The sequence below is a fragment of the Triticum urartu genome, chromosome 7A (genome assembly GCF_056163025.1).
Source record: "Triticum urartu cultivar PI428250 chromosome 7A, HENAU_Tu73, whole genome shotgun sequence".
Lineage (NCBI taxonomy): Eukaryota > Viridiplantae > Streptophyta > Magnoliopsida > Poales > Poaceae > Triticum > Triticum urartu.
Window position 1 is genome coordinate 747,862,628 of NC_141879.1, and position 24,522 is coordinate 747,887,149.

The 24,522-nt window shown below is 43.6% G+C and overlaps 1 pseudogene; it reads right to left on the reverse strand.

Annotated features, from left to right (window-relative positions):
* Positions 1-12,220: 12,220 nt before the first annotated feature.
* LOC147962739 (putative disease resistance protein At1g50180) overlaps positions 12,221-24,522 on the reverse strand; it is a 42,070-nt pseudogene continuing 29,768 nt past the window's right edge.

Here is a 24,522-nt window from a genome sequence, read left to right on the forward strand (position 1 = left end):
GCAGTGTCTCCTCTCCACTTCCACTTAAGGCGCACCTTGCTTCCTCCATGACGTGCCTCCTCTTCAATTCATGGTAGGATGGCAGAATATTCCAGACCACCCTCCACCAAAAAACACGAACCTTCGGTTGAACACGAAATTTCCATAGCCTCTTCCAAATTTCCTCTCCAACCAACGAAGTCGACGGACTAATGCTGCTACACTGCGCCTTCTCAAACAAGGCCCTATATGACCATTTCTTTCCCAGCCCCAGGACCAGATGTCATCATACTGAGACTTACAACGAGGCATATTGAGGACCGCATCAGCATCGATGGATTTTTTTCTTGCAAACATGTGTATGTAATACATTTTTATTTAATTTATGTAAACTATGTCTCCACTATAATGCGAACAGATTTCACCTCTTTCAAATTTCTTTCTGTTTCAATGTGGCCCACAATTTCATTAACATTAGGAAAAGGTTACAGAACCAAAATACTTCATCACACATTCGCTCGGACGAAGGTGAAAGAAGGAACACACTGTTTTTCCGGCGCACAAACACCTCGCCGGATGAACAACGATATTTTCTTCGAGCTCAAACTCGTGTCGGGAACATACCACTGGCTCGGCTCAAACTGGCGCGCTTTACATCAGTACACGAGGGAGGGATTTATACCCCAGGTGCATACACACGCAGGCACACACTACCAGGGCAACAACCTGCCCGGCTCCTATGCCACTCACGCACTAGTGCTAACAAAACTCCAGCATGAAGCTAGCTAACTAAACCCACGCAGCTAATAACCCACTACCTACATGCACGGTCAAGGCCTGTGTAGCCTTCTTAGCATCCAAACGACCCGGCCAGTCCCTGCGGCCACGCTACGCACCTAGCTAGCTAGTTCCGCCGACGCACACACACGCCCACGCCCGGCACGGACTCGACTTGGTCGCTCTCACGCCGGTCACCACCGCCACGTGCATGGCTTATTGTCAACAAGAATGTGTCAAAGGAAAGGAATCATCGACAATAGAAGTATGTTATGGAATGCTTCATCACAAAAGGCACTTCTTGTGACGGATTCGCGAAAACTAAAGTATATTCTTATATTAAAGCAATGTGCAATGTTTAAACATTTTACTTGATTTTGTAGCATTATAATCCGATGCACTTGAACCAAGGCCCTCTTTTACGTACAAATAAATAGATGTGTATAGTCATTATTCATTGCTCATGAAAAGACAAAATAAAAGGAGCACATCTGTCTACAATACATGAACGTACGTATAGGTCCATATGTGAAAGGTACATGCAGTTGGAAGGATATGCAATGTTGATCAACGGATCCCTGTAGAAATATGCTTTCTGCAAACCAAACCATCATACAAAAGGAATATACCTACATCAGCCATACTACATGCACTGGTCTAGAACTACCGTCCTCCAACTGTCCTCCGTAGGCCTATGGAGGACAAAAGGGAATATACCATGATAGATTTAATGGAACCCCAACTCTCCTCCAATGCTAATATTTCCTGGGTCTAATGGAACTCCATGAGTTTGTGCTCCAGAAGATTGAGAATGATCAAAATAGGTTTGCCGATTGGCTCGATAATATCTTCGTAGAACTGAGGGAGCACCAGGAATTGGGTGAACCATTATTGTGTTTCATGGCTAGTACTAGTTGCATGTAACACAAGTATTGTGGAATAAAACTCGTTGTTTCATCACAAGCAAAAAAAGCATATCTCTTTGATGACAAAGCATTTTTTTGAACATTGATGCATAGTACATTGAGGCAAAATGTAGAAAAACATGCATATTTGATGGAGGCAGATAATCAGAAAAGCATGCAATACATGGGCCCTACTCATTGTATTTAAAACAGAGTTTACAAAAAACTAATAATACAGATTTTGGTCTGAAGGATTGCTATGGCAGAGTATCCGAACGGTTCCATGGATTGGAGGTAGGATGAATCGATAAATCAATACACCATGCAGAAATATTCTTCAATAATCTCGTGGGGCACGTTCGAAGTGCATCATGGATATCCGCCCTCCTTTGTAATTAAAATTTTCAAATTAATGTTTCACTTGTATAAAAACACAAGCACTCAAAACAATAACTTCATTTAGCTGGAGGCAGCTGTGAAGTTGATCATAATCTCATTAAATTAATCGATTCATCCAAACAAATGTTAGCATATATTTATTTTAGCTACATGCACCAATGGTTAAACCAACAAGATGGTATCTCGATTAACTGCCTCGATGCTTGAAACTAATTCGCGTCAATTATAGCAATTTAAGGAAAATAATTATTAGGACAATAAGGTCAATGATCAAGTTCATGGAAACTTAACTTAAGCTTAAACCACTTTTTTGCCTCGCATTCTTTCTAGAGCATCGCCTTTAATATTGTGTCATCTTCAAAAATCTGGAACATATTGGCCAAAAGATCATGGAGTGACAAATATGCAACAACCCTTGAGGGAGCCTACTCATCTTCTTGCACATCATAAGTATTAGACTGCAGAGCTTTGGCATTGTATCCTCTGTCCTCCACTCCTCAAGGGAAAAGAAATTGCAATAGTATGAAGTTGCAGCCAAGGAAATCCTTGTGCAGAGCATGAGACATCTTCATAACCATATAGCCTCAGCACATGGGAGCTTCTCCAGGATAGACATTCGATCTTACTTAATGATATCAACAATTAGAATAAGATGTCTCGGGCCTTGTGGAAGCTCAACATGTAATGCGTCAACTACACCAATTCCACCCAAATAAATATCAACTAGGAAAGGCATGTTTGCAAGTATGCTAACCATCCCGGTGGGTATGCAATTTTCGTCTCATCACCAAGAAGAATGTTGTTAGTTGATTCATATTCCCAATAAAATCACCAAGTTATTGAAGGAAATATGCCCTAGAGGCAATAATAAAGTTATTATTTATTTCCTTATACCATGATAAATGTTTATTATTCATGCTAGAATTGTATTAACCGGAAACATAATACATGTGTGAATACATAGACAAACAAAGTGTCACTAGTATGCCTCTACTTGACTAGCTCGTTAATCAAAGATGGTTATGTTTCCTAACCATGAACAAAAGAGTTGTTATTTGAATAACGGGATCACATCATTAGTTGAATGATCTAATTGACATGACCCATTCCATTAGCTTAGCACCCGATCGTTTAGTATGTTGCTATTCCTTTCTTCATGACTTATACATGTTCCTATGACTATGAGATTATGCAACTCCCGTTTGCCGGAGGAACACTTTGTGTGCTACCAAACGTCACAACGTAAATGGGTGATTATAAAGGTGCTCTACAGGTGTCTCCAAAGGTAGATGTTGGGTTGGCGTATTTCGAGATTAGGATTTGTCACTCAGATTGGCGGAGAGGTATCTCTGGGCCCTCTTGGTAATGCACATCACATAAGCCTTGCAAGCATTGCAACTAATATGTTAGTTGTGAGATGATGTATTACGGAACGAGTAAAGAGACTTGCCAGTAACGAGATTGAACTAGGTATTGGATACCGACGATCGAATCTCGGGCAAGTAACATACCGATGACAAAGGGAACAACGTATGTTGTTATGCGGTCTGACCGATAAAGATCTTCGTAGAATATGTAGGAGCCAATATGGGCATCCAGGTCCCGCTATTGGTTATTGACCGGAGATTTGTCTCACTCATGTCTGCATTGTTCTCGAACCGTAGGGTCCGCACGCTTAACGTTACGATGACAGTTATTATGAGTTTATGCATTTTGATGTACCGAAGGTTGTTCGGAGTCCCGGATGTGATCACGGACATGACGAGGAGTCTTGAAATGGTCGAGACATAAATATTGATATATTGGATGACTATATTCGGACACCGGAAGCGTTCCGAGGAAGTTTCGGATAAAACCGGAGCACCGGGGGGTTACCGGAACCCCCCGGGGGGTTAATGGGCCTTATGGGCCTAATGTGGAGAAGAGGAAGGGGCTGCCAGGGCAGGCCGCGCGCCCCCTCTCCCCCTAGTCCGAATTGGACAAGGAGGGAGGGGCGGCGCCCCCCCTTTCCTTCTCTCCCTCCACCTCTCCTAGATGGACAAGGAAGGGAGGGGTGTCCTACTCCCGGTGGGAGTAGGACTCCTCCTGCGCGCCTCCTATAGGGCCGGCCGCACCCCCCCCCTTGGATCCTTTATATACGGAGGCAGGGGGGCACCCTAGGACACACAAGTTGATCCTCGTGATCGTTCCTTAGCCGTGTGCGGTGCCCCCTTCCACCATATTCCACCTCGGTCATATCATTGCAGTGCTTAGGCGAAGCCCTGCGCCGGTAGAACATCTTCATCGTCACCACGCCGTCGTGCTAACGGAACTCATCCCCGAAGCTTTGCTGGATCAGAGCCCGGGGAGCGTCATCGAGCTATACGTGTGCCAAGAACTCGGAGGTGCCGGAGTAACGGTGCTTGGATCGGTAGGATCGGGAAGACGTACGACTACTTCCTCTACGTTGTGTTAACGCTTCCGTTGACGATCTACAAGGGTACGTAGATCACACTCTCCCCTCTCGTTGCTATGCATCATCATGATCTTGCGTGTGCGTAGGAATTTTTTTGAAATTACTACGTTACCCAACAGTGGCATCCGAGCCTAGGTTTTATATGTTGATGTTATATGCACGAGTAGAACACAAGTGAGTTGTGGGCGATATAAGTCATACTGCTTACCAGCATGTCATACTTTGGTTCGGCGGTATTGTTGGACGAAGCGGCCCAGACCAACATTACGCGTACGCTTACGCGAGACCGGTTCTCCCGACGTGCTATGCACAGAGGTGGCTTGCGGGTGATAGTTTCTCCAACTTTAGTTGAACCGAGTGTGGCTACGCCCGGTCCTTGCGAAGGTTAAAAGAGCACCAACTTGACAAACTATCGTTGTGGTTTTGATGCGTAGGGTGAGATTGGTTCTTGCTTAAGCCCGTAGCAGCCACATAAAACTTGCAACAACAAAGTAGAGGACGTCTAACTTGTTTTTGCAGGGCATGTTGTGATGTGATATGGTCAAGACATGATGCTAAATTTTATTGTATGAGATGATCATGTTTTGTAACCGAGTTATCGGCAATTGGCAGGAGCCATATGGTTGTTGCTTTATTGTGTGCAATACAATCGCCCTGTAATGCTTTACTTTATCACTAAGCGGTAGCGATAGTCGTAGAAGCATAAGATTGACGAGACGACAACGATGCTACGATGGAGATCAAGGTGTCGCGCCAGTGACGATGGTGATCATGACGGTGCTTCAGAGATGGAGATCACATGCACAAGATGATGATGGCCATATCATATCACTTATATTGATTGCATGTGATGTTTATCTTTTATGCATCTTATCTTGCTTTGATTGACGGTAGCATTATAAGATGATCTATCACTAAATTATCAAGAAGTGTTCTCCCTGAGTATGCACCGTTGCCAAAGTTCGTCGTGCCCAGACACCACGTGATGATCGGGTGTGATAAGCTCTACGTCCATGTACAACGGGTGCAAGCCAGTTTTTGCACACGCAGAATACTCAGGTTAAACTTGACGAGCCTAGCATATGCAGATATGGCCTCCGAACACGGAGACCGAAAGGTCGAGCGTGAATCATATAGTAGATATGATCAACATAATGATGTTCACCATTGAAAACTAATTCATTTCACGTGATGATCGGTTATGGTTTAGTTGATTTGGATCACGTGATCACTTAGAAGATTAGAGGGATGTCTATCTAAGTGGGAGTTCTTAAGTAATATGATTAATTGAACTTAAATTTATCATGAACTTAGTCCCTGATAGTATCTTGCTTGTTTATGTTGATTGTAGATAGATGGCCCGTGCTGTTGTTCCGTTGAATTCTAATGCGTTCCTTGAGAAAGCAAAGTTGAAAGATGATGGTAGCAATTACACGGACTGGGTACGTAACTTGAGGATTATCCTCATTGCTGCATAGAAGAATTACGTCCTGGAAGCACCGCTGGGTGCCAGGCCTGCTGCTGGAGCAACACCAGATGTTATGAACGTCTGGCAGAGCAAAGCTGATGACTACTCGATAGTTTAGTGTGCCATGCTTTACGGCTTAGAATCAGGATTTCAACGACGTTTTGAACGTCATGGAGCATATGAGAAGTTCCAGGAGTTGAAGTTAATATTTCAAGCAAATGCCCGGATTGAGAGATATGAAGTCTCCAATAAGTTCTATAGCTGCAAGATGGAGGAGAACAGTTCTGTCAGTGAGCATATACTCAAAATGTTTGGGTATAATAATCACTTGATTCAATTGGGAGTTAATCTTCCGGATGATTGCGTCATTGACAGAATTCTCCAATCACTGCCACCAAGCTACAAGAGCTTCGTGATGAACTATAATATGCAAGGGATGAATAAGACTATTCCCGAGCTCTTCACAATGCTGAAAGCTGCGGAGGTAGAAATCAAGAAGGAGCATCAAGTGTTGATGGTCAACAAGACCACTAGTTTCAAGAAAAAGGGCAAAGGGAAGAAGAAGGGGAACTTCAAGAAGAACAGCAAGCAAGTTGCTACTCAAGAGAAGAAACCCAAGTCTGGACCTAAGCCTGAAACTGAGTGCTTCTACTGCAAGCAGACTGGTCACTGGAAGTGGAACTGCCCCAAGTATTTGGCGGATAAGAAGGATGGCAAGGTGAACAAAGGTATATGTGATATACATGTTATTGATGTGTACATTACTAGAGCTCGCAGTAGCACCTGGGTATTTGATACTGGTTCTGTTGCTAATATTTGCAACTCGAAACAGGGACTACGGATTAAGCGAACACTGGCAAAGGACGAGGTGACGATGCGCGTGGGAAACGGTTCCAAAGTCGATGTGATCGCGGTCGGCACGCTACCTCTACATCTACCTTCGGGATTAGTATTAGACCTAAATAATTGTTATTTGGTGCCAGCGTTGAGCATGAACATTATATCTGTATCTTGTTTGATGCGAGACGGTTATTCATTTAAATCAGAGAATTATGGTTGTTCTATTTATATGAGTAATATCTTTTATGGTCATGCACCTTTGAAGAGTGGTCTATTTTTGATGAATCTCGATAGTAGTAACACACATATTCATAATGTTGAAGCCAAAAGATGCAGAGTTGATAATGATAGTGCAACTTATTTGTGGCACTGCCGTTTAGGTCATATCGGTGTAAAGCGCATGAAGAAACTCCATACTGATGGACTTTTGGAACCACTTGATTATGAATCACTTGGTACTTGCGAACCGTGCCTCATAGGCAAGATGACTAAAACACCGTTCTCCGGTACTATGGAGAGAGCAACAGATTTATTGGAAATCATACATACAGATGTATGTGGTCCGATGAATATTGAGGCTCGTGGCGGATATCGTTATTTTCTCACCTTCACAGATGACTTAAGCAGATATGGGTATATCTACTTAATGAAACACAAGTCTGAAACATTTGAAAAGTTCAAAGAATTTCAGAGTGAAGTTGAAAATCATCGTAACAAGAAAATAAAGCTTCTACGATCTGATCGTGGAGGTGAATATTTGAGTTACGAGTTTGGTGTACATTTGAAACAATGCGGAATAGTTTCGCAACTCACGCCACCCGGAACACCACAGCGTAATGGTGTGTCTAAACGTCGTAATCGTACTTTACTAGATATGGTATGATCTATGATGTCTCTTACTGATTTACCGCTATCGTTTTGGGGTTATGCTCTAGAGACGGCCGCATTCATGTTAAATAGGGCACCATCAAAATCCGTTGAGATGACGCCTTATGAATTGTGGTTTGGCAAGAAACCAAAGTTGTCGTTTCTTAAAGTTTGGGGCTGCGATGCTTATGTGAAAAAGCTTCAACCTGATAAGCTCGAACCCAAATCGGAGAAATGTGCCTTCATAGGATACCCAAAGGAGACTGTTGGGTACACCTTCTATCACAGATCCGAAGGCAAGACATTCGTTGCTAAGAATGGATCCTTTCTAGAGAAGGAGTTTCTCTCGAAAGAAGTGAGTGGGAGGAAAGTAGAACTTGACGAGGTAACTATACCTGCTCCCTTATTGGAAAGTAGTACATCACAGAAACCTGTTTCTGCGACACCTACACCAATTAGTGAGGAAGCTAATGATGATGATCATGAAACTTCAGAACAAGATACTACTGAACCTCGTAGATCAACCAGAGTAAGATCCGCGCCAGAGTGGTACGGTAATCCTGTTCTGAAAGTCATGCTACTAGATCATGATGAACCTACGAACTATGAAGAAGCGATGGTGAGCCCAGATTCCGCAAAATGGCTTGAAGCCATGAAATCTGAGATGGGATCCATGTATGAGAACAAAGTATGGACTTTGGTTGACTTGCCCGATGACCGGCAAGCAATTGAGAATAAATGGATCTTCAAGAAGAAGACTGACGCTGACGGTAATGTTACTGTCTACAAAGCTCGACTTGTCGCAAAAGGTTTTCGACGAGTTCAAGGGGTTGACTACGATGAGACCTTCTCACCCGTAGCGATGCTTAAGTCTGTCCGAATCATGTTAGCAATTGCCGCATTTTATGATTATGAAATTTGGTAGATGGATGTCAAAACTGCATTCCTGAATGGATTTCTGGAAGAAGTGTTGTATATGATGCAACCGGAAGGTTTTGTCGATCCAAAGGGAGCTAACAAAGTGTGCAAACTCTAGCGATCCATTTATGGACTGGTGCAAGCCTCTCGGAGTTGGAATAAATGCTTTGATAGTGTGATCAAAGCATTTGGTTTTATACAGACTTTTGGAGAAGCCTGTATTTACAAGAAAGTGAGTGGGAGCTCTGTAGCATTTCTGATATTATATGTAGATGACATATTACTGATTGGAAATGATATAGAATTTTTGGATAGCATAAAGGGATACTTGAATAAGAGTTTTTCAATGAAAGACCTCGGTGAAGCTGCTTACATATTAGGCATTAAGATCTATAGAGATAGATCAAGACACTTAATTGGACTTTCATAAAGCACATACCTTGACAAAGTTTTGAAGAAGTTCAAAATGGATCAGGCAAAGAAAGGGTTCTTACCTGTGTTACAAGGTGTGAAGTTGAGTCAGACTCAATGCCCGACCACTGCAGAAGATAGAGAGAAAATGAAAGATGTTCCCTATGCTTCAACCATAGGATCTATCATGTATGCAATGCTGTGTACCAGACTTGATGTGTGCCTTGCTATAAGTTTAGCAGGGAGGTACTAAAGAGGACTAAGGATATGTTTCTCGTATATGGAGGTGACAAAGAGCTCATCGTAAACGGTTACGTTGATGCAAGCTTTGACACTGATCCGGACGATTCTAAATCGCAAACCGGATACGTGTTTACATTAAACGGTGGAGCTGTCAGTTGGGGCAGTTCTAAACAAAGTGTTGTGGCGGGATCTACATGTGAAGCAGAGTACATAGCTGCTTCGGAAGCAGCAAATGAAGGAGTCTGGATGAAGGAGTTCATATCCGATCTAGGTGTCATACCTAGTGCATCGGGTCCAATGAAAATCTTTTGTGACAATACTGGTGCAATTGCCTTGGCAAAGGAATCCAGATTTCACAAGAGAACCAAGCACATCAAGAGACGCTTCAATTCCATCCGGGATCTAGTCCAGGTGGGAGACATAGAGATTTGCAAGATACATACGGATCTGAATGTTGCAGACCCATTGACTAAGCCTCTTCCACGAGCAAAACATGATCAGCACCAAGGCTCCATGGGTGTTAGAATCATTACTGTGTAATCTAGATTATTGACTCTAGTGCAAGTGGGAGACTGAAGGAAATATGGCCTAGAGGCAATAATAAAGTTATTATTTATTTCCTTATATCATGATAAATGTTTATTATTCATGCTAGAATTGTATTAACTGGAAACATAATACATGTGTGAATACATAGACAAACAAAGTGTCACTAGTATGCCTCTACTTGACTAGCTCGTTAATCAAAGATGGTTATGTTTCCTAACCATGAACAAAAGAGTTGTTATTTGATTAACGGGATCACATCATTAGTTGAATGATCTAATTGACATGACCCATTCCATTAGCTTAGCACCCGATCGTTTAGTATGTTGCTATTCCTTTCTTCATGACTTATACATGTTCCTATGACTATGAGATTATGCAACTCCCGTTTGCCGGAGGAACACTTTGTGTGCTACCAAACGTCACAACGTAAATGGGTGATTATAAAGGTGCTCTACAGGTGTCTCCAAAGGTAGATGTTGGGTCGGCGTATTTCGAGATTAGGATTTGTCACTCAGATTGGCGGAGAGGTATCTCTGGGCCCTCTTGGTAATGCACATCACATAAGCCTTGCAAGCATTGCAACTAATATGTTAGTTGTGAGATGATGTATTACGGAACGAGTAAAGAGACTTGCCAGTAACGAGATTGAACTAGGTATTGGATACCGACGATCGAATCTCGGGCAAGTAACATACCGATGACAAAGGGAACAACGTATGTTGTTATGCGGTCTGACCGATAAAGATCTTCGTAGAATATGTAGGAGCCAATATGGGCATCCAGGTCCCGCTATTGGTTATTGACCGGAGATTTGTCTCACTCATGTCTGCATTGTTCTCGAACCGTAGGGTCCGCACGCTTAACGTTACGATGACAGTTATTATGAGTTTATGCATTTTGATGTACCGAAGGTTGTTCGGAGTCCCGGATGTGATCACGGACATGACGAGGAGTCTCGAAATGGTCGAGACATAAAGATTGATATATTGGATGACTATATTCGGACACCGGAAGCGTTCCGGGGAAGTTTCGGATAAAACCGGAGCACCGGGGGGTTACCGGAACCCCCCGGGGGGTTAATGGGCCTGATGGGCCTAATGTGGAGAAGAGGAAGGGGCTGCCAGGGCAGGCCGCGCGCCCCCTCTCCCCCTAGTCCGAATTGGACAAGGAGGGAGGGGCGGCGCCCCCCCTTTCCTTCTCTCCCTCCACCTCTCCTAGTTGGACAAGGAAGGGAGGGGAGTCCTACTCCCGGTGGGAGTAGGACTCCTCCTGCGCGCCTCCTATAGGGCCGGCCGCACACCCCCCCCCCCCTTGGATCCTTTATATACGGAGGCAGGGGCCACCCTAGGACACACAAGTTGATCCTCGTGATCATTCCTTAGCCGTGTGCAGTGCCCCCTTCCACCATATTCCACCTCGGTCATATCGTTGCAGTGCTTAGGCGAAGCCCTGCGCCGGTAGAACATCTTCATCGTCACCACGCCGTCGTGCTGACGGAACTCATCCCCGAAGCTTTGCTGGATCGGAGCCCGGGGAGCGTCATCGAGCTGTACGTGTGCCAAGAACTCAGAGGTGTCGGAGTAACGGTGCTTGGATCGGTCGGATCGGGAAGACGTACGACTACTTCCTCTACGTTGTGTTAACGCTTCCGTTGACGATCTACAAGGGTATGTAGATCACACTCTCCCCTCTCGTTGCTATGCATCATCATGATCTTGCGTGTGCGTAGGAAATTTTTTGAAATTACTACGTTACCCAACAATTATGGCAATGGGATTTTGTACGAGCAAAATTAAGATTTAAGGTATGGAGCACTTTCTACTTTGGTCGTAAACTCCTTCCATGCGGTGGTGTAGAAAAATCATTCCATAGGTAAACATGTTTGAGAGTAGGGATGGCCCATATATTGTTTGGTACCCCCGAGTTCAGTTTTTGTACATTAGATCTATAGTCTGCAAGTAAAGGTGTCGTCCAATTGTACATCACCGAGTTACACATTCACATTGTCTCAGTCTAACGCATCTAAGATGAATGCATCCAACAATTACTCTAGAGAAAATATTTCAAATGTGAGTTTTCAATGTGAAAAAATCTCAAGAATCTCAGCTTAGGTAGGGATGCTGATGTGAGTCCAAAGTCAAGAAAAGGTCAGGCATAAGGTTTCTCTGGTAAAATCTCACCACTCAAACTTTGAAAAGAAAAATGATGCGATATAATTGTATCGGATGATGATGCATCAGTTCGACCTACATTTTTTTAGTATATGTAGACCTAAGAACGAGGCCTCAAATGACGAGTTATATTGAAATGAATACACACACACACACACACATACATACATACATTCAAAGTGAAAGGAGCATGAATCCTGACCTATAGGTTTGTTACTAACATCACGAAAACTATGCATCAATCACGTAAGATATCATGTATCCTTATTCTACGAATCAATCCGTGGGTCATGCTTCCTTCAACAACTTGGACCAAACTTCTTTGAGACAACTTGGTAACATACTTGTGCACTATTTCTTCTAGTTTGCATTTTGGTGTATGTGGAATGAAGTATTCTGCTATCCACAATTCAATAAGATCAGACAGATATATCTTCTAGTCCTCAGAGAAAGTGGCCAGAAAAACTAAACATGATCGTAAATTTTGATTTGGCAAGTCCTTTTAGCTGCGAGCTAGTATGTCACACATTGTCCTTATGTGTTGTGTTGATGTCCAATCTAGTAGTATATAATACCATGTTGGTGTATTTAGATTCTTTGATAGATAACCACCAAAAGCTACAAGTGCAAGTAGTACTCCATCAAACTTCCTTGCGAGCTTTCTTCCAATATCTTCAAAATCATCGACACGAGTTATGCCTGTAGAGCTTTTCTAATAAAATGTTCCCAGCTTTTCTTTTCATCTGTGTTCTTCAGTGCATGGACATGGGTTAGCATTTCAACATGATTTACATCATCTTTGTTTCGTGTGGTCAAGAATATTCTGCTGCCGTTATTTGAATCTGGAAAAGCCTTTACCGTTCTAGTTATTTGTTCCCATATGTCCACTTTCCCCTTACAATTAAGAACTTCCAACTCTCTTTTGTTTAATAGAAAATGATAGATCATTTTCCCACAATATACTCACTGATTTGATCAAATAAAATAGATTTGTATATATCCTCCACAGTTTTCTTCATAATATCCTTTAATAAACCAATACCCTTGAATATTTCAGATATAATCACCCAAGCAAATTTTTCAAATTTTTGTTTGATGGGGACATGTACTTTTCTTGCGAGTGTTGCTTTTTCTGCACCACCCATGGCAACTAAGGAGACATCACTAATCTTGTCTCCATTGCCAACAAACATACCACTAATTCTATGTTCGTTCTCAAAACCAACCATGACAAGATCATCTTGATAGTCTTGGTCCATAATATTAAAATTTCGTGGCAACTCATCCTCAGCTATAGCAGTATTATCCAAACCAATATTGTTTTTTCCTCACTTTCAAAGATATCACTAAACTTTATTTCTATACGTTGAGTTTTAAACACCGATGTTATGAAGAGTAATCAGGTCACTTTGAAGCGAACATACCTTAAAATAGCACCCCTAAAGCCCGTCTTGAGCCGGTTTCTCTATCCATGTGATCATCTATTTCGATGACATTCTATGCCTCATATTTTGTTGCCTTAATCTGGTTGACAAGGATAGCAACTCTATCATTTCCCATTCTTCGTTTGTTGTCAAGATCTCTCAGGTAGCCGTTTAGCCGCACGTGCTCATCTTTCCGCTCAGAGAGAGAGGGGGAGGGGAGAAAGAGATGGTGAGAATATTTACCTCACACTCTCCTATCGAGCTTTCTGAGCTGGTAGCTAGCGCAACAGATCTAAAAGCAGAGCTAACAAGAAGCATGTCCTTCGTATTAGTTTGATTGTCTTAACTCTACTGTTAAATCTTCTATGCTATACCAACTGGATACATAACCATCAGTTCATTTTGGACACTGCGACCAAAATCAACACGGTATTATCATTGTGACATTATGGTCTTGTTGCACAACACACTCCTGTAAAGGAAAATCGTCTTCTGTAGTACACCAAAAGGTCACAATAGAAATGAGGTGAAATTTATCCCATTTTTGAACCAAATCAATATATTCAGATTTGTGGTAATAGACCACAACCCCATTTTATCAACAAGTATAGCAAGTTACCATCCCAACCCTCTCAGTTTCTTCAAGAAAAGAAATGCATTGTGATGGCTCCCCGGACATCTCTAAGAAGTAGGTGGTGGTGAAAAACACAACACAATTTGTTGGTTACGTCGATGCTCTTCATGAGGTAAAGGCTCTTTTGGGAGCCGTCAAATATGTAACTTGGTTTTTTTATGTCGTTTAATTAGAATCAGCTATATGTTTCAAAATAATAACTCTTATCAAGTTCTGATTGATAAAGAACTCAATTGAAATTAGAGGTAAAGATTACCTGCAAACAAAGAAATTAAAGGCAAAGAATAAAAAGAAATAAAGCTCTAGTTTTTGCTGATAACTCTAGTTTGTGATCAACGAATGCATATGATTAGGGTTACAATAAGATCTAAGGAGAACACCAAACAAACCCTAACATGTATACTGATCGTGCGGTGTTCTCCTCCATGTCGCATGGAACCTAGTAACACATGTAGTGCAAGGGAGGCGTCGCCCCGCGCGGGCGACTCAAGGCGAAGGAACTAGCGCCTCCAGGCCTCATCCTTCCCTGATCCCTTGCCACCGCCTGAGGCTGGCATCGGCGAAGTCCGTGCCACGGACAAGGACGGTGGCGATGGGGCCATGCTGCTCTGCCCTAGGGAGATGTGGAGGGCGCGATCTGGGCTTTGACCAGCGGTGGTCTTCCCCGGTGCAGCGGCTCGTCAACACATCCACTCTCCAGTGGCTAGCTCTAGCCGGCCATGGGGCTTCGAGGCGACGTCGGGCAAGCCTGGCCCCTCCGGGATCCAGATCTAGCGCCTACGAGCCTGTAGGACCGTTGTACCAAGGCGGTCCTCATCTGTTCATTGGTGCTGCCGGCTGGGGTTGTGGCGAGAGGCTAGTCAGGGTAGCTTGGTGGTGGCTCCCGTGTGTCTGCTGCGCGGCAGGTCAGCAGATCAGCGGTTTGCGACACGTATGGTTCGCGCCCGAGATGCTCCGGGTGAAGGCTTTCTCGGTTGTTGTCGGTCGGCGGCGGCAGTGCTCGCGGGCATGTTTCCCTCCTTTGAGGCACAATCATGGAGATCTTCGACCTCTGCTACACTTGGTTCAAGATCTTCAGGCGAAAGCCTAAGACCTGACTTCGGGTTGGCGACAGAGTCGTACTCGTCGTATCCCCCTTTGGGGCGTCGCTTGGAAGAGTTTTGATCTTGTTCTGGCATTCTATGGGCTGGACGCTCACCTTGCTCGGGCTGTTCCGGGGGATACCCTAGATTTGGGTCTCCCAGATCGGACAATGACGGTGTATTCAGTGAAGTTCTCCTCCTGGGGGCATCGTTTTAAAATACTGTTGACTGGGGTGGCGGAGCATGAGGTTGTGCGGTGTGGCATCTCTTGCGTCGGCGACGGCGGGTCTTGGCGGCGTGGCATAGCGGGGTCCTGGCGATGGATGGTGGCGCTGTCTAGCGTCGAGGATAGTTAGGACTGGCAAGGCCTATGCATTGATCTGTCCTGAAGATGAGACAACGGAATATGGCGGCGGCGGATTCTAGAGCGTGCGCATACGGTGTGCGCTGAGGGTCTGCTAGATCGGTTGGTGCTCTCGGCTCGCAGTTGGGCAGCCTGGTGAGGCCACCAAATTAGATGGCATGCATGGATGCGCCAGTGCACTCCATCAGAGTTGTAGCTCTAGGGATTGAGGTCGCTAGGAAGGTGGCTTTGGGTCGATTCATGTATCTGCTCTGTCAGACTCTGTTGAACAATAATTTAATAAAGATGGTTGTATGCATCGATTGACGTAGAGGCCCGGGGTAATCCTTCTTTAAAAAAAATGCAGTGCAAGGGCAAGCTAAGATTTACTCCCTTCTATTCCCAAATATAAGTCTTTATAGAGATGCCACTACGGGCCACATACGGATGTATATAGATGCCACTATAGACCACATTCGAATGTATATAGGTCCATAGTGGAATCTCTACAAAAACTTATATTTAAGAATAGAGGGAGTATTAGATAAGTAAATGAAAACTTTCAAGCACGATGTGGTATGATATAATTTTATATAAGCTAATAAAAATACCTTACCAAGTTTTTTCCCCCTTTGGTTTAACATCCCGGCAAGATATTAAGATGCGGGCATGCCAAGCAAAGAAGCTCCTCTGTGCATGCATGGACTGCATGCCTTGCTTGAGATGGGGCTTTAGAATCATAACTGAGCTTGGTCGTTCTGAAGTTTGATTAGGAAAAGAAACTGAAAGCCGCAGTATCTTTTCAGAATTACAGTTTTTTTATAGGGAATTTCATAATTATATCTTTGGAAGTTAGGATGGAGACGGGCCTCTGCATGCAGTGCCACAGCTGAAACTTCACGGCTGGGCCTGGCCTTCTTCTCTTTTGCCCTACGTCGATCTCTCCTCTCCTCCCAAGATCCGATCCGATCCGATCAATGGGGTGCATCCCCTCGTGTGCGGCGTCTCGGTCCGCCGTGTTATTTTATTGTGCTTCGAATCCCATACAAGTGTTGTACTACAGATGGAGTCCTACCGGATTACGGCATGCCAACCGTGCTAGACGTAGCATGCCAACCGGATTACCAGCTAGAAATAGAATAGATGAGAGAGATCTTCCCTAGATTAGCACGTAGAGGGTTTGTCCTCTCGTGTAATGTAATACTCCTCCCAATTATAGTGATACGCCACCGTGCGTTCCGTGGTTTTCTCCCGCAAAGGTTTCCACGTAAAAAATCTGTGTGTTCTCGTGTCTCTTTTATCTCGTTATTATCTAACAAGTGATATACAGAGCTGAGGTTCATATACGAGATTGACGAGAGAATTAGGGCTGCGGTCTGGTCCGCCGCCGCCGTCCTGCGATCCGACAAATCATAGGTTTCGCCGAGATCGCCGACAGGATTTCAGTGGACCGGTCGGTCCGGAGATTCCTCTACGTATCCGAGATCGATCGCTGCTGGAGTACGAGCCACTGCAGCCGCGCCTCGCCGAGACCGACAGGCGACAGGAGTTCCATCGGGCGCTCCTGCAGTTTCTAGTCACGCGATTTTTAATCAATAGCTACAGCTATTACAGGCTACGTTGCTGCTAGTACTCCACATCAAAACTGAAGGCTCCGGTACCAAGGCGTAGAGGTGATTTGCAGCAGCCGCTCTTGACCAAGTCATCGAGAGTTCCGCCGAGTCTTGCTGCTGCTCGTTAAGTCCCGAGGTGGAGCGATCAGTCCAGCCGTTCACGTCAGCCAAGTTAAGTTTGTTTTTTTGGCTTTATTCACCGATCAAGTACTACTACTAGATCAGCCAACTATTACTTATTCCACGTTGAAGTCAAGATCAGATTTTGTTTCTCGATTGCTACGGCGACCAGCGACTACCAAGTGCTATTTTCTCTGGCTCTTTGCTCCGCATATTAATTCTGTCAAGAATTTTCTACCGGCTTGTACTACTTTGTGAACACAGATTTAATCTACTCATGACATCCATGAAGTACGATGTTCCGCTGCTGGATCATGACACAAAGTTTATCCTATGGCAAGTCGAGATGTGAGCGTTGTTGGGGCAAGCCGATTATCAGGATGCATTTAGTTTTTTCTTCATGGTGGAGTTTTGGGGATTATGGCCCGTCGGGATAATGGATGCCATATTGCTGCAGTTATTTGAAGAACACAATTCAGTTATAAAAAAAGGGTATGGAGGAGGTAATTATTAAGCCTGTTGGCAGCCAGCATATACACTATTCTCTCCATAGTTTTTTGCTGTTATGCATGTGAAGGTTTTGTTTTGATATTCATGTTCGTGATGAGAATCAGTTGATGTGCAAGAAGGAGATTGATTTGTTTTCTGCTAGATACTACAACATTTAGCGCTGTTAAGTTTCAAGTGCAATTCAATTGTCTTTGCTCTTTCAAGAGGGGTCTATTGCAGAGTTGAAACTCCGTTGCATGTTAAGATGGTTCCTTCATCCGACAATTGTTCTACAAGGACAGTTTATGACCATGTCATGGATTTTTTCATTAACCACTACAAGTCGGCAGTTTTTTGGGTGCACGCGATGCCATCCGTACCATATGCTCTTGCATGAGTATTGTTTGCCGAGGTTTGTGCTTTCTGTTTTGAAGCACGTTCAGATTCCATGAAATGAGTTCTTCACAATGCGATGTGCACCACGATGTTGCACTATGAGCTATGCGCTCGTTCAGGCACCACAGGAGATATGATGACTTATGTCATTTGATGATTGAGCAGTTTCAGTTTTTGAGGTCAGTGGCACAGACTCAGACTTTTATTGGGAGACCAAGTTTTGTTAGTCTGCTTTGTTGATAGTTGTGCTGTTTTCGGGACGACCTACTGATTGATTTGCTCAATATGACTTCATGAGAAGTTTATTAGTCCTATGGACGTTTCTAGGCACAAGGTTTACTTGTGATGACTTTAATTGAGGAGTTGATGCTATCTATGATTATTGTAAGGGATTTCGTCTCAAGGTGGAGTGTTATTTTATTGTGTTCCGAATCCCATACAAGTGTTGTACTACAGATGGAGTCCTACCGGACTACGGCATGCCAACCGTGCTAGACGTAGCATGACTACAACTCTGTTTCGTGTCCACCAAGAAAGAGAGTTGTTTGCCCCTTTATATAGTACCATCTAGTCATAGAATAGATGAGAGAGAGATCTTCCCTAGATTAGCACGTAGAGGGTTTGTCCTCTCGTGTAATGTAATACTCCTCCCAATTATAGTGATACGTCGCCGTGCGTTCCGTGGTTTTCTCCCGCAAGGGTTTCCACGTAAAAAATCTGTGTGCTCTCGTGTCTCTTTTATCTCGTTATTATCTAACACGCCGCACCAGCGTCCACGCCGGCGCCCGCGTCCACGCCCAGCCCCTGGAGCGGTCTACCACCGGAGCTACTCCTCGAGGTCTCCGGCCGCCTGCAGCACGCCACCTACTTCGTCCGCTTCCACGCCGTCTGCAGGCCCTGGCGTGACGCGGCGGCGCTGCTCTCCCGCCGCACCTGCCTGCCGTGGGTTCTCACGTCGTGCGACGACGAGATGCTACACTCCATCATCGACTTTCATCACCCCCTCGAGACGCCGCACGACGGGCACGACCACCGCAACTTCATCCTCGCCGATCCACCAACTGCGCCACGTGCCAATAACAGAATCATAATCTGGGTGGCTAGCGCGGATGGCACGGCTACCTGGCTCTTCATTGCGAGTCCCCAGCCGAGACTCGTCGACATTCTTACGGGAGCCGTCAAGCCCTTACCTCTCTTCCCAGACGAAGAAAGAATGTCCATGGAGAATTTGCGCGGCGGCGTCTATGGCGATGGTACTGTTTTCCTCTACAACTTTATTAACAGGTACCCCTCAGAGTCCATTACGGCGGCTATCATGTGTCCCGACAGTGTGACCTGGACGGTCATGACAAAGAGGCTGAAATTGTTTACACAACCCTATGCCATGTACCATGATGGCAAGGTCCTAGTGTTGGATGGTGATTCTCTGTGGTGCTTCATGATGACGACGGACTACGAAGGCAACGACGGTGATGTTGGCAGCAGACTCCAGTCGAGTTGGGATCTATATGGGGATATACATTATTCTCATCAATGTAGCTACATCTTGGAGTCACACGGTGAGTTGTTGGTGGCATCCGTCCTGGCGAGACCGTCTTTGTGTCGTTACAAATGCATCCATCCAGCGCACGCGCTGCGGGTGATGGTGCGCACATTACAGAAAGTGTCTGGCGGTAGCAAGATGTAGTCGGTGGAGAGAGACAACCGGAGCCTAGGCAACCACATATTGTTCCTTGGATGTCCTGCCAGCTTCACGGCGAAGCTGGACGAAGGCGGCGGGTGTGCCTACTTCGTCTATTGGGGTGGCGTGTTTAGGTACAGCTTTTTTGATGATGAAACCAAGGTTGTCAAGCGGTTGCGTCCTGGATGCCATGCTGGCGAGGTGTGTGTGTGGCTTCGCCCTAGCCTACAAATTACTCCCACGCAAGAAATTAAAGAGAGGCTAGAGGCTCGAGGATCGAAACAAGATGAAAAAGGATTGCTTTTCAAAGTGAAATAGACAAACTGTAATTTAATAAATATATATATATATATATTATTTTTAGGAATAAAAGTAATTGTTCTAGTTTGGGACCATCTATTTGTAAGTAATTCTTAGTTTCTGGTAGAAGGGCTTGTATGCTGATTCTTTCTAATTTGATTTTGTTTTTAAACTATCATCTGATGTTATAGTTCCACACGTGGAGGAATAAAATAGGTGCCCTTTAACAACAATTTATGATCAATCTTCTGCATTGGATATGTGCGTCTACAACATGCATTTGGGGCCATCTATAATTTGTACTTTGATTTCTCCATGCCCGAGACTTTTGGTGGGTTTTTTTTACTCTTAATCCAAGACGAAGTGAATAGGCCATTCATGCTTCCAATTCGGTTTTTATCATGTTACAAAGTGAGTAATTATGTACTTTTGTACATGATCATGTCCTAATTCTTGTCATATTTATTGTATATTTGTTCATGTATTCTTGTTTCCGACGACTCTCCGCCGCTGCCTGCAATCTTAGTGACAGTTTTGATGCCAACGACATTCAGCTCCCTTGCAATGCTATGCCTATGACATTATAATTTGTTATTCCAAGTTTGATGTGTTTCCACATTTTTGTGTTGCCATTTAATGTATATATGAACAAATGGTATGGTTACGGATATGATGTGACCTACTTTACTGATTCTTGCCATAAACTTGCCATGTCTGTCACACAAAACTACAGCCATGCTTCCTTTTCCCTAGTCATAATTGTATGCTGAATCGAGTTAATCTTCATAACTCCTTCCGACGGATAGGATCATCCCACACACTTTTTTTGTTCCTTGTAACGCTTCTAATATTTTCGCAATTAGAGAATCTGGTTCTTGTAGTATCCTGCAAGCCTAGCGAGAAAGGAGGGCTAAGTTAAATAACTCCAAATCCCTGAAGCCCAAACCGCCCATGTATTTGGGCCTCGTCATCACATCCCACGAGACTCAAGCAACATTCCTCTTCCTCCGTTACTACCCCACCAAAAAATTCTGGTGAGAGTATTCATATGCTAACAAAGTCCTTGGGCAGCCCATAGAATAAACTGTGATGGATTGCACTACTGACTTTATAAGCACTTCTTTGCCGCCAACCGATAACAACTTTTCAAGTCAAGCTTGGATCTTTTTCTGTATCCTATCTTTCAGAAACTTAAGTGAGCCATTCTTTGACCTGCCGACATCACTAGGCATGCCTAAATACTTCTTGTTGAGTGACTCATTAAGAACATTGAGAATCCCATTGACCTCCTCCTTAACAGTGTGGGGACATTTTTTCTTAAGAAAACTGAAGATTTCTCCTTATTTATTTTCTGTCGTGATGCTTTGCAATAAATATCCAAAAAATTGATACTTCTTCCACACCTTCTTGACTTGCTTTAAAGAATAGCGGCCTATCATCAGCAAAGAGTATTTGATTCATCGGCGGAGACGATGGAGCCAATTTGATGCCACTGACCTGTGATGACTGGTCATTTGATTTCAAGAGGCGCTAAAGGCCCTCTATTGCCAACAAGAAAAGATAGGATGAAGGAGGATCTCCCTGAGGGATTCCTCTTGAGGGATTAAAGCTTTCTAGTTTTTCGCCATTAAATAGCACCGAAAAAGAAACAGTGCTTATACCATGTCCATACCACAGGTCTCTATTGGTCTCTCCTTTTTTCTTTTGAGGAAAGCATCCAAATTTATTACTGATCAATTACATTGCTTACATATAATGGGCGCTCTATATACATGTCGTCCTAGCAAGAGTGCTAAATAACTTTAAGATATATTATGAGCATCTATATTACATTCTCTCCTCACATGCCTGAAAGAATCACATGCACTTCCTTTATGGTGGTTGCACTCTCTCCTTTACTTCCTTCTTCTATCCCTCTTCTCGCTCCTGCACGATCCGAAGCAAATGATCGCTGGGCCTCACAAGATATTTTGTAACAAACACAAGCCCTCCAGACACAGAACGACCTCAACACAGGACAAGTCCTGATGGGTAATGTTGCATGAAAATCTAAAAATTTCATACGAAACACCCAATATAATCTAGGAGATGCATAACAACGAGAGGGGGGTGTTTCTTTGTTTAGATCAAAAGCGGAAGCGTATATAACACGGTTAATTTAGTCGTACTCTTCACGATCCAACCGTTCTAGCGCTGAACGGCCCGCACTTTCGAGTTTAGCACACGTGCAGCTCGTGACATCTTGTCCTCCTTGATCCAGCAAGCGAAGGAGGGGAAGTAGATGGGATCACAATCAGCACGACGACATGATGGTGATGGTGGTGGTGTAGTAGCGGCAGCGCTTTGCTAAGAAAAACCAAGAAGGTGGGAGGAGTTCAGAGAGGCAACGACCGAAGGTGGATGGGTGTTGGCCCCCTGCACCTCCCACCCTAGGGTTTCCCCACCCTAGGCACATGGGCCTTGGTGGGGCTGGTGTGCCTGGCCCAACCACGCCAAGGCACACCCCCTACATCCCATGTGGTCCTCCAGGGCGGATGGAACCCCCCGGTGGACCCTCGGAACACTTTCGGGGCTCCCGACACACTATCCGCAGAACCCGAAACTTTCTCGGCGACCAAAATATGATTTCTCATATATTAATCTTTACCTATAGACCATTCCGGAACTCCTCATGACGTTTAGGGTCTCATTCGGGACTCCGAACAACATTCGTTCACCAATACAAATATGCTTATACTACCCTAACATCATCAAACATTAAGCGTGCGACCATACGGGTTCGAGAATCATGTAGACATGCCCGAGACTTCTCTCCGGCCAATAACCAATAGCATTGACTGGATGCCCATATTGGTTCCTACATATTCCATGAATATCTTTATATGTTGAATGATGATGTCGATTCAGTTAACCTCGTATGCAATTCCCTTTGTTCGGCAATATGTTGCTGGCCCAAGATTCGATCATTGGTATCTCCATACCTAGTTCAATCTCGTTACCAGCAAGTCTCTTTACTCATTCTTTAATACAAGATCCCATGACTAAACACATTATTCAAATGCTTGCAAGCTTCTTGTGATGTTGTATTACTGAGAGGGCCCGGAGATATGTCACGGAGTTACAAATCCCAGTCTCGATCCATGCAACCCAACAAATACCTTCAGAGATATCTATAGAGTACCTTTATGTTCACCTAGTTACGAAGTGACGTTCGATAGCACACAAAGTATTCCTCCAGTATCCGAGAGTGGCATAATCTCATGGTCTAAGGAACAGATACTTGATGTAAAGAAAGTTGTACCAAATAAACGAAGTGGTGCTATCTGATGCTAAGTTTACGATTGGGTCTGTCCAAATGACAACTCATGTCTATGGTTAGGAAAGCTTAACCATATTTGATCTACGAGCTAGTCTAGTAGAGACTCACTAGAGACACAGTGTTGTTTATGTATCCACACATGTATTTAAGATTCCCGTCAATACAATTCTAGCATGAATAATAAACATTTATTATGAACAAGAAAATATGATAATAACCAATTTATTATTAGCTCTAGGGCATGAATAATAAACTTTCCATCATCATCGCGGAGAATAGTTGTGGCTGCACGCTAAGTTTCAGCACTGGTTATAGCACCATCTATTAGAGAGCTCCTATTGGATGCCCGTGTGAGTCCAATAGTCGAGCTTTCACGCAGAAGTAGCCTGCCTCGGCCGACCACTACAGTTCACAATGTGAAAACCCCCGAAAAAGAGGGCGCGTGAGGGAGACGATTGCACACGGGACCTCCCAGTTCCGTGTGCGCATGGATAACCGCTCGAGCTGACGGTGTTTGGTGACTAATTTGCAGCGCGGAGTATACGAACTAGCGAGAAAATAAGTAAATTCGAATTTTCAAACTTTTTTATGAAATGTGAATAATTTGGAAAAATGTGAATTTAAAAATACACACTGAACTTTTTTTAGTATCCAATATTTTTTTTTCAAATAGCCACTGAACTTTTTAAATATATGGCAAACTTTTTCCAAATGCACATGGAACAATTTTCCAACACAGGATGAACAATTTTTTACATAAAATGAACAAAATTTTGAAAAACAAGAACACACTTTTGAAATTCCATACTTTTATTGAAATTTTTATATGATGAATAACTTTAAAAATACACACTGATTTTTTTATATACTATGAACAATATTTAAATGCACATTGAACATTTTGGTAATATACGCTGAAAAAGTATATAAATACACTTTTAACATTTTTGTGATATGCATTGAGCAATTTTAAAATACACAATGAACATTAGAAAATATATTCAACATTTTCGTAATATAGGGTGAACATTCCTTAAATATACGATGAACATTTTTTGTATAAACATGCAATGAACTTTGTATAATGCACGAAAAGGGAAATAAAAGGAAAAAGAAAAACAAAAAATAAAAGAAATAGA